Source organism: Garra rufa, chromosome 9 (assembly GCF_049309525.1).
Source record: "Garra rufa chromosome 9, GarRuf1.0, whole genome shotgun sequence".
Classification (NCBI taxonomy): Eukaryota; Metazoa; Chordata; class Actinopteri; order Cypriniformes; family Cyprinidae; genus Garra; species Garra rufa.
In genome coordinates this window covers 17,044,460-17,056,950 of record NC_133369.1, presented here as the reverse complement: position 1 = coordinate 17,056,950, position 12,491 = coordinate 17,044,460, and positions in this window count along the sequence as shown.

Below are 12,491 nucleotides of genomic sequence, written 5' to 3'. Positions count from 1 at the left end.
CTGACGTATGGTTACTCCTTTAAAAAAACACATATTTAGAGAAGATTTAAAGCAAAAAGTGTCTTTACAGTGTAACTTTACAGGGTTTTAGGTGTGGGTTTATTGGATGCTCACTTGTATATTTTGATTTAAGGATTAAAGTTTATATATTTATGAATTTATTTTCTATTAATTAATTTCAGACATGAGGATTAGAGTTTAAGTGTTTTCCAAGAATTTTTTTCTAGATGCACTAAAGCTGGTTTTAGCTTAGGTTTTTTATTGCTAAACCAGCTGGTTTTAGTTGTGGTTTTTAGCTGTTTGGTAAAAGAAAGCTGGTATTTAGCTTTTTTTTTTTTTTTTTTTTTTTTTTTTTTAAATCAAGTGCTTTTGACAAAGCTAAAAAGTTAAAAGCACTTGATTTAAAAAAAACAGCTAAATACCAGTTAAAACCAGTTGATTAGCATTCTTTTACTAAACAAACAGCTAAAACCAATTAATATAGAGAAAACCCAGCTAAAAGTTCTTCTAGTGAAAAACGGCTAAAAATCAGCTAAAACCAGTTGATTTAACAAAAAAGAAAACCAGTTAATTTAGTAAACAACAGCTATAAATAAAACCGTTTAAACCAGTTGATTGGCAGTATTTTGCTAAACAAACAACTTTAGGTTAGGGGAAAAAAACAGCTAAAACCAACTAAAACAGCTGGTTTAGCAAAACCAGCTAAATCCAGTTTATTTAACCAAAACTAAAAACAAAAAGGCTAAAAACCAGTAAAAAGCCGTGGATTAAAAAGAAAACCGCTAAAAACCAGTTGATTTATCAGTATTTTGCTAATCAACTGTTTTTTAGCTTCTTTTTTTTTGTTGTTGTTGTTGGTTAAACTGGATTTAGCTGGTTTTAGCTGTTTTTTCCCCTAAATCTGAAATCTTAAGTTGTTTGTTTAGCAAAATAATGCCAATCAACTGGTTTAAACTGTTTTATTTATAGCTGTTTACTAAATTAACTGGTTTTAGTTTTTATTTGTTAGTTAAACTTGTTTTAGCTGGTTTTAAGCTGTTTGCTGTTTTTTAAAAAACTGCTAAATTACAACTTAATTTTTTTTTATCAACTGGTTTTAGCTGTTTAGCCAAATAATGCTAAATCAACTGATTTTAATGGTCTTTAGCTGTTTTTTGCTCAACCAGCTGTTTTTTTTTTTTTTTTTTTTTTTTTTTTAAGACAAATAATGCTTGACCAACCAGTTTTAGCCTTTTTGCTAAATCAATGTGTTTTAGCTGGTTTCTCTGCTTAAAAAACCCATAAGCTGGAAGTAGCTGGTCAGGCTGATTTTTAGCTGAATCTTCCAACTGTTTTTTGCAAAAAATCATGTGGGGTTTTTTCTTTCTTTTTTGTTTGTTTTGTTTTAGCTGTTTTTTTTTTTTTTTTTAGCCAAATAATGCTAAATCAACTGGTTTTAGATGTTTTTTGATAAATCAGGTGGTTTTAGTTGTTTTTTAGCGTTTTTTTTTTCTAAATCAACTAGTTTAAGCTGTTTTTAGCCAAATAATGCTAAATCAACTGGTTTTAAATGGTTTTTGATAAATCAGGTGATTTCAGTTGGTTTTTAGCTGTTTTTCTAAATTAACTGGTTTTAGCTGTTTTTTAGCCAAGTAAATCAACTGGTTTTGACTGTCTTTTTTGCATACTAAATCAGCTGGTTTTTAGCTTTTAAAACTGCTACATAACAACTTAAATTCTTCAAACTGAAAATCTTAACTTCGAGGTTTCAAAACTAGGCCTACTTAACTTTCTGGCTACTTAACTTTTTTCAAGCCAACTACACCCCTGGTTAAATAAACTGGTTTTAGCTGGTTTTGAAGCTTTTTGCTGTTGCTATATCAGGTGCTTTTAGTTGGTTTATAGCCGTTTAGCCAAATAATGCTATATCAGCTCGTATTGACGGGTTTTTAGCTGTTTTTTTTTTTTTGTTGTTGTTTGTTTGTTTTTTTTTTAAATCAGCTCAGCTGCTTTTAACTGTTCCTTTTTTGGCTAAATAAACCAAATAATGCTAAATCAACTGGTTTTAGCGTTTTTTTTTTTTTTTTTTTTTTTGCTAAATCAATGTGTTTTAGTTGTTTTCCCTGCTGAAAAAATAAGCTAAAACCAGCCTAAGCTGGAAGTAGCTGGTTTTAGCTGAATGTTCCAACTGTTTCTTGCAAGAAATCATGTGGTTTTGTTGGTTGTTGTTTTTTTTTTCCTAAGTCAACTGGTTTTAGCTGTTTATTTAGTCAAATAATGCTAAATCAACTGGTTTTAGATGGTCTTTGATAAATCAGGTGGTTTTAGTTGGTTAAGCTGTTTTTCTCAACTGGTTTTAGCTGTTTTTTTAGCCAAGTAATGCTAAATCAACAGGTTTTTAGCTTTTAAAACTGCTAAATAACTATTTCAAACAGAAAACTTCAAGCTTTCAAAACTACTTAACTTTCTGGCTAGGCTTTTTCAAGCCAACTAAAAAAGTTTGTCTACAAAGTATTTTTATCTAGATTTAACATAAGGTTTCATTTATAGAAGTACTGAATGTTTCTTTGTATTTGTGTGATTTATCCACTGGATGGCGACCATGAGCTCTCAAGACTAAAGTGACGTCCTTTAGTTTAATTGCTTATATCTTAATACATTCCTTCAAAATGGTTTGGCTTCAGAAGCATGGATATTTTTTTAATTAGCCTGACAGCCACTACAGACTTTCTTCGATTACATTCACCAGATTTTCTTCTATAAGAAGGTGGCCTTGTGCAACCAGAAGACATGTAAACTCTGTTAGGTATATGTCAGAATTCAGGCTTACATAAGTATGTCCTAAACTGTTGAAAACACTTGAAGCTGGAATTGGCTGGTCACTATTGATCACATTTGCAGATCAAAGCAGCACTTCAGCATCCATGAAGGGGAAATGGTATTGTGCTCCTGGTCTGGTCTTTATGTTCCAGCCCACAGTGAGTCATGCTGAGAGACTTTGTGGGGCATTTCAGTTGAAAAGCCCTTCAAGGCCCACTTTCTCTGAAAGCTTTGAAATGCTAACAGCCTCTTTTGCAAGCACTTAATTGACCACCATTTAATGCTGTCATCAGTGTTTTTTTGATGCCCGGTGTGAGGCAGCATGAGGTAGCTGATCTGAGAAGTGGACAGGGCACTGGCTTTAAATGTTACCGTTTTTAATGCCAGCAAGCTACATTAAATATGTTTGAGAGGAACGTCCTTATTCGCAAAAGTTCAAATTTGACTCATTTCCATCATGCAGTTCTAAAAGCGTTATGAAAATGAAAAGTTTCACAGCAGGCAGTTAATTAATTGTTTAAAATCACAGTGCACTCAGTATTTTTCTTTTTTCACATGAAAAAGTTTTACGTGTGTTGTAAATGCATTTTTCACACAAAATTATTTGGTCAAATTATCAGTAATTTTTCATCAATCGGCCATATTGGCGGCACTGAACCAAGTGAAACTTGCATATTTGCTGATTATTGATTATGATTTGCAATTATTGTCATGTTTTGGGCTGTACTAATCAGTCAGACCAGGAAAAACATTTGGGGTACTATCTTTCTCTATATGATTTAGCAGCTTCCACCTGGTTTTTCATGTGCTAGACAGCAGAACAATCTATTCAGTAGTACATTAACCGTGCAATCCATGCTGTTGTTTACATCTGAGTATTGCCAACATGGCCGTGGTGATGTAAGTGCAAACCCTCTATTGGGAATTTCATTATTTTATTGCACCAGGTTTAAGTTGCTCACATGGATTTGCCACGTTGAACAACAAAGTTCCTCCCAAACATTTGGTGCCTTTGACTTCTATTTTTCATTACTACTCATTAGTGGTTACCAGCTGTTTAATTAACGACATTCTTGAAAACATTGTTTTTGTTCAACAGAAGAATTCAACTTATCTAAGGGGTTATTTTTGTGTTTTTATTATTCAAACAAACATACTGTGTTTGAGAGTAAAACTTATTATTTTGTAATTAAAAAATAAAAGTTTGCTAAAAAAAGTCTTCTTAAATCTCAAAAATAAAGAAATTGATAAAATTATTTGCAGTGCGTGTAGCCTACATTTTACAATCTTTATTTTTCTTTGTGCACTCTAAACACCACAAATGTTGCTCTCTTTTCTGCTGTCTATTTCTTGCTGGTCTAAAATTTTTGTTTGCGAGTTGAAAAGTTTTGCTTGCGCTCACTGAGTATCTCAGTAGGCAGTCTCTACCTACCAGGATTAAAGACCTTTAACACTAGATTATTAGCTCGGAATATACTATAATCAGGGTTTCTGCAGATATGAACAAGTGAAATTTAAGACTTTTTAAGACCTTTTTAATACCACCTTATATGAAATTTAAGACCTAAACCTGTAATGGAAATAGATATTATATTACATGCATATGTGATATTTAATGTGTTTAATGTAAAAAGTAAACGCAATTTCATGGCTGTCATAAATTAAATTTATTACTACGATATACAGTGAACTTTCCATATCAGCAGATACTATTCCACACAAAATATCCCCATAAAAGTACCACTAGAAATATCTGATGTAAAAAAAAAAATTCTGAAGCGATTTTTTTTTTTACTTTTGAAATGTATGCGTACCTTTGAAATGTATTTTATGAATTTATCAATAAATTCTAAATGTCTGTTAGCAGTGAGATTACATAATTTACACTGCAAAATTAAAAGTGAGATTAATGTTTTAAATACATTTATTGATTTATAAATATATATATTAGAAATGTTATATAAATACTGCGATTCTGTCTGAAGACGCAGTAACTTCCACAGAGGGAGAAAAAAATCTACAGTTGTTAGCAACTGGCCTTAGCCAAGCCCTATATTCAGTTTTTCCAAGCCCAGTATCATAGCTAAAAAGTTAAATCCATTTGACTTCTGCAGTACAATCCGAGAGAGACTCGCGCCAATAACAGAAAGCTGATTGGCTATTGCATGCTGGTCTCATTTGTAGTTTAAATTCAGCAATTTATATTTGGAATAGTGAAATAAAGAACTACAACACCATGGAAACAACAAAAAGAGAATTTAAATGAGCATTAGAGGTAGCGTTACATGGACATCGGAAAAATAAGACCTGTGTAAAATTATTTAAGACCTAGAGCAGCGAATTTAAGACTTAAGGCCTAAAATTTTGATTTTTAAATTTTAGACTTTTTACGACTTTTTAAGACCCCGCGGAAACCCTGACTATAATATATGTGTTGCTGATAAACATGACATAATTTCAGCTCTGTTGCTTTTATATAAAACAATAAAACATTTTAGAAAAGAACGCAACATCACAGTTGTTTGAACCAATGAGCTTTAAGCTGTGTTGTCAGCCAGTCGTTTCCCATCGTGCTTTTGTTCAGCGCAGTTGGTGGAGAGCTACTGCGCCCGACTGCTCAATCCGACACAGCCGCCTCGCCATCGCGAGAGTTTTTTGGCACACGTCAGCACGATGCCAGAGCAAGTCGGACGTAACTCGGACACTTTTCTAACCGGCATGCATCTTGCGTTGATCACCGGTGATCGATTCTGCGCAGATTTTGTTAATCTCAAACGAGCCTAACATGTGGTTCCCAGACCACGAATCATGACGTTGTCATGACGTGGTTTGGCGTTAGCCTGGCTACTGTCGGAGAGCAACGGGCGAACAACAAACAATAAAGGATATTGGTCATGTAAATATCTGTGTTTTCACTTTGACATGTGTTCATGGTTATAGTATTTATAATGTGTAGGAACGGTGACATTTTAGTGAAGGGAGCAAATCGTAGTTATTAGTGATCCGTGACTAGGCCTCACGGTTTGGCATGCATGTGATCAGAGGATTAACTGCAAAATTTAATAGATAATAGAGTGAAAGTTTATTATTTGTATGTGTTTACAAACTCAAGCGCAAGAAGAGGCAAAAGTGAACACACTCAGAAGACTTGAACAAACTAAAGAGGAGTTTCACCATCTGAAAGAGCGCCTGGAAAATAAGGAAATCCGGGCAGCAATGGTAAAAAAACAACCCTCTACATAACAACATTTCCTTACTAATGCTCTCATCTTTAAGTCAATCATTTATTTTAACTGTTATATTGAATTTATGTCTGAGCTAATTGAATAGAATATCTTTGTCATTGTACAAGCACAATAAGATTTAGTTTGAAACTTCCAAATTGATACAAAATCTTAAAAAATACAAATGATTGAAGATTTATTTCTTTTAAAGATTTATGGGTTACTAAAAAAAATTACTTTTATATTTTTATTTTATTGTTAAAAATCCATATTTTTGTCATAATATTTATATTTAAGTGTATTGTATTTATGATATTTTATTCTGCATTAAAAATATAATTTTGTATTGTCTTAAAATTGCTTAAAATATTTTTATTAATAAAAACGGTATATTTAATTTGTTTGGATGGATTGCCATTTTGTTGTCTATTAGATGTATATATGTAGGCATTTATTAGCTGTCTATTCGATGACTAGTCTATTTTTGGGCTTTGTTTAGACGTCTATTAAATTTTCACTGACAGCCCAAATTCAGTCTTGTTTTAGCCTAGACCTATATTCACTGTCTATTAGACGTATACATGTAGTCGTTCAATAGTGGTCTAACTGATGTCTAGTCTATTCTTGGGCTATGGTTAGACGTCTATTAAATTTTCACTGACAGCCCAAATTCAGTCTTGTTTTAGCCTAGACCCATATTCACTGTCTATTAGACGTATACATGTAGTCGTTCAATAGTGGTCTAACTGATGTCTAGTCTATTCTTGGGCTATGGTTAGACGTCTATTAAATTTTCACTGACAGCCCAAATTCAGTCTTGTTTTAGTCTAGACCCATATTCACTGTCTATTAGACGTATACATGTAGTCGTTCAATAGTGGTCTAACTGATGTCTAGTCTATTCTTAGGCTATGGTTAGACGTCTATTAAATTTTCACTGACAGCCCAAATTCAGTCTTGTTTTAGCCTAGACCTATGTTCACTGTCTATTAGACGTATACATGTAGTCGTTCAATAGTGGTCTAACTGATGTCTAGTCTATTCTTGGGCTATGGTTAGACGTCTATTAAATTTTCACTGACAGCCCAAATTCAGTCTTGTTTTAGCCTAGACCCATATTCACTGTCTATTAGACGTATACATGTAGTCGTTCAATAGTGGTCTAACTGATGTCTAGTCTATTCTTGGGCTATGGTTAGACGTCTATTACATTTTCACTGACAGCCCACTGACAGCCCAATTCAGTCTTGTTTTAGCCCAGACCTATATTCACTGTCTATTAGACGTATACATGTAGTCGTTCAATAGTGGTCTAACTGATGTCTAGTCTATTCTTGGGCTATGGTTAGACGTCTATTAAATTTTCACTGACCGCCCAAATTCAGTCTTGTTTTAGCCTAGACCCATATTCACTGTCTATTAGACGTATACATGTAGTCGTTCAATAGTGGTCTAACTGATGTCTAGTCTATTCTTGGGCTATGGTTAGACGTCTATTAAATTTTCACTGACAGCCCAAATTCAGTCTTGTTTTAGCCTAGACCCATATTCACTGTCTATTAGACGTATACATATAGTCGTTCAATAGTGGTCTAACTGATGTCTAGTCTATTCTTGGGCTATGGTAGACGTCTATTAAATTTTCACTGACAGCCCAAATTCAGTCTTGTTTTAGCCTAGACCCATATTCACTGTCTATTAGACGTATACATATAGTCGTTCAATAGTGGTCTAACTGATGTCTAGTCTATTCTTGGGCTATGGTTAGACGCCTATTAAATTTTCACTGACAGCCCACTGACAGCCCAATTCAGTCTTGTTTTAGCCTAGACCTATATTCACTGTCTATTAGACGTATATATGTAGTCGTTCAATAGTGGTCTAACTGATGTCTAGTCTATTCTTGGGCTATGGTAGACGTCTATTAAATTTTCACTGACAGCCCAAATTCAGTCTTGTTTTAGCCTAGACCTATATTCACTGTCTATTAGACGTATATATGTAGTCGTTCAATAGTGGTCTAACTGATGTCTAGTCTATTCTTGGGCTATGGTAGACGTCTATTAAATTTTCACTGACAGCCCAAATTCAGTCTTGTTTTAGCCTAGACCCATATTCACTGTCTATTAGACGTATACATGTAGTCGTTCAATAGTGGTCTAACTGATGTCTAGTCTATTCTTGGGCTATGGTTAGACGTCTATTAAATTTTCACTGACAGCCCAAATTCAGTCTTGTTTTAGCCTAGACCTATATTCACTGTCTATTAGACGTATACATGTAGTCTTTCAATAGTGGTCTAACTGATGTCTAGTCTATTCTTGGGCTATGGTTAGACGTCTATTAAATTTTCACTGACAGCCCAAATTCAGTCTTGTTTTAGCCTAGACCCATATTCACTGTCTATTAGACGTATACATGTAGTCGTTCAATAGTGATCTAACTGATGTCTAGTCTATTCTTGGGCTATGGTTAGACGTCTATTAAATTTTCACTGACAGGACAGCCCAAATTCAGTCTTGTTTTAGCCTAGACCTATATTCACTGTCTATTAGACGTATACATGTAGTCGTTCAATAGTGGTCTAACTGATGTCTAGTCTATTCTTGGGCTATGGTTAGACGTCTATTAAATTTTCCCTGACAGCCCAAATTCAGTCTTGTTTTAGCCTAGACCTATATTCACTGTCTACTAGACGTATACATGTAGTCGTTCAATAGTGATCTAACTGATGTCTAGTCTATTCTTGGGCTATGGTTAGACGTCTATTAAATTTTCACTGACAGGACAGCCCAAATTCAGTCTTGTTTTAGCCTAGACCCATATTCACTGTCTATTAGACGTATACATGTAGTCTTTCAATAGTGGTCTAACTGATGTCTAGTCTATTCTTGGGCTATGGTTAGACGTCTATTAAATTTTCCCTGACAGCCCAAATTCAGTCTTGTTTTAGCCTAGACCTATATTCACTGTCTATTAGACGTATACATGTAGTCGTTCAATAGTGATCTAACTGATGTCTAGTCTATTCTTGGGCTATGGTTAGACGTCTATTAAATTTTCACTGACAGGACAGCCCAAATTCAGTCTTGTTTTAGCCTAGACCTATAATCACTGTCTATTAGACGTATACATGTAGTCGTTCAATAGTGGTCTAACTGATGTCTAGTCTATTCTTGGGCTATGGTTAGACGCCTATTAAATTTTCACTGACAGCCCAAATTCAGTCTTGTTTTAGCCTAGATGTCAGGGCTGTGTTTGAACAGCTAATAGACGTCTTTTAAATGCAAAATTGCTTGCTGGGTTATTACTGATGCGCAAACGCACTGTATATGCACTACTCACTATACATCCTATTTCTGCTTGAACACAGTTCAGTATATTCACGTAGTTGTATACAGCGAGTGTTTTATAATGGATGCTCATGTGTTTTGAAGAAGTTTGTCAGGATCAGTGGTGTTTATATACATATGGGCATCAGACGCTCCAAAACACCCTTTTCTTTTTTCATGTGTGAGGACCGATCTGCCAGAACCGTGCTTGCTAATCTAAACTAATCTAATACTTTTTAACAGACGATTACCTACACCCGACTTCACTGGACCTAGTTATACTCTATAAAAAATATTGGCTTGACGCTTTACTATTGGGGGCTCTGGCAGCTAACGTTAGCTATAATCGATAATCAAATCTATTCAACGGCATCACCGAACTACAGACGGGCTTAGCTAACGTTACGTATTTAAATGGGTGAGCATGAGAAGAGAGACTACATAAATTCACTTGTGACTGAGTTTAAGATGTTAAATTAGTTATCTTACTCAGTAAAAAACCTGTTGTTTGCCATGGCTGATAGAAGTCAATCAGACTAGCGGCGGCAGTGGCGGGGAAACGTAGTGGGAGTGGTCACTAATCGAAAGTGACCAATAGAAAAAGGCTTTTTATCCTGGTAGAAAGAGACCGCCCACTGAGATACGGCTTTACTCGCAAGCAAAACTTTTCAACTTGCAAACAAAAATTTTAGACCCGCAAAAAAAGACAGCAGAAAAGAGAGCAACATTTGTGCTTTCGCAATGAAAAATGTTTGAAGTACACAATAAAAAAAAAGATTGTAAAAAATTTTACACGCAGTGCAAATAATTTTATCAATTTCTTTATTTTTGAGATTTAAGAAGACTTTTTTTGCAAACTTTTATTTTTTAATTACAAAATAATTAGTTTTACTCTTAAACAGTATGTTTGTTTGAATAATAAAAACACAAAGATAACCCCATACTTATCCACCTTATTTTTCCCATAAGTGTAGGCGCAGCCATTTGTGAATTGTATCCGCGTCCAGCTATTTTTAGCTGTACAAAACACTTTTTGCTGTTTAATATTGCAAACTGGTTTGCCTTACCATATTATTTTATTGTATAATCTTAAAGGAACACTCCACTTTTTTTGGAAATAGGCTCATTCTCCAACTCCCCCCAAGTTGATAAGTTGAGTTTTACCGTTTTGAAATCCATTCAGCCGTTTTCCTGTTCTGGTGATATCACTTTAAGCATAGCTTAGCATAGATCATTGAATCCTATGAGACCAACAGCATTGTGTTCAAAAATGACCAACGAGTTTTGATATTTTCCTGTTTAAAACTTGACTCTTCTGTAGTTATATTGTGTACTTGTGTATTTTGCAGAAAATGTAAAGCTGCAATTTTCTAGGCCGCTAAGATTAGGAACTACACTCCCATTCGGCGTAATAGTCAAGGAAGTTTGCTGCCATAATATGGCCGAAGTGCCTGAAATTAGTTCCCGGCTAGGTTAGCATTTGCACATATGCTGCGTGATATTATACTGGGTAACTGAATTTCATGTTTTTACCAAGATTATGGTTCATTTTAGGGTTGTCACGATTCCTTGATTCAATTCGAGTACTCCACATCTGTATTACTGCATAATAATAATATATATTTTTTTAAACTCCATATCTGTATATTGCTGAGTTTGGGTTATTATAAAGTTCATCTGGGAACCCAACGTGCGCCATTTTATCCGATTTGTAAGGTAAATCATTTGTGAACCTAGGCAAACACAGGAGAATACATACATTTTTCCCAAAATGCTAAATGTTCATCGCAAAATAAAAGCTACAAATGAATAGCATTTCTGTCGTAAAGCATTGGCCAAATATTACAGATTAAGTGGACATTTGAATTAAATGTTTATTCAATATTAAACAAGGACTATAGCAAAGTGCATAAGCAATAGTCGGGCCGTTGGCGCCCTTTGCAGTCATTTGTCATTGCTATTCTATATGTGTTTTTTAAAGCTTTTTTTTGTGCTTAGGTCTATTTTTATTCACTCAGATTAATTAGAATTCTCTGATTACTTGATTATCAAAATAGTCGTTAGTGACAGCCCTAATCATAATTTTTTTGTACAATGATAAAGTTGTGCACCATAATTGATAAAACTGTTGACATGAGTAAAGCAGTTGTGTTTTCTGAAAACTGGCATGTCTGTAATTGTTGAGGTTATATATGATATTATTATAATATCATGCCTTAAACTATTAGACCAGTCGTTATTATATAGCATCTTATCCAATTGGGTAAACAACCACATGTCACCATGGAAACTGAACAGAGCAAACTCACAAAATAGAAAATTGGTCTTACTAGAAATGGGTATGATTTTTACAATATTCCCTTGAGGGTAACTGCTAAGCTTAGATCATGACTGATATATGATAATATATAATGTATTTAGCTTGTGCTTGACAGTTAACTGTCAAATACAATAAATAAATAAAAAAAGTCCAACTGAAGTGGCTCTTCAGCATTTTAGCTTGTTAAACATCACTTGCTAAATGTGTTATGTACAAAAATGTGAGTTGAGTGTAAAATCCACACTGACTCTGTGATTTAGCCCGCAGCTTGTTAATAGTGCATCTCATAAAGCCACTGAATTGGGTTGAGTGCAATTTTGTGCCGAGTGTGATCCTCCTGATCAATCTAGCTGACATGCTGGGTCTCTTGTCATTACTGTGCCTCGTGATGCTTCCCTCCACCCACTGTAAACAGCGTTGCTCTCTGATCCACTGTTTATGCCATTATGTAACTGACACTCCAAACCACAATCACGAGAAACTGGAGGAGCACATAAAAAGATATGTGCTGACCATAATGATGCTGTTCGGTATTCAGCCCATTTGCTCATCTAAGATTCTGTATTTGTGTCTGCTGGCCGGTTGAGACTCTGTATCCCTTCATAGCCATTTCCAGAGTCCATCATCCCTACTTTGGCATAAAGCATACCGTATACACCACTGCTTTAAATGTCAGGGTGCTGCTTTCAAAAATAACAGGTGGACTGCTTCTGCTCCTCTCTCATGTAGAAAGCCACAGTAAACAGAATCCCTTTTTTTCAGTTATGCTGCAAAAACTTATTAACAGCATAGTTCCACTCTTGGTTTGACTGACAA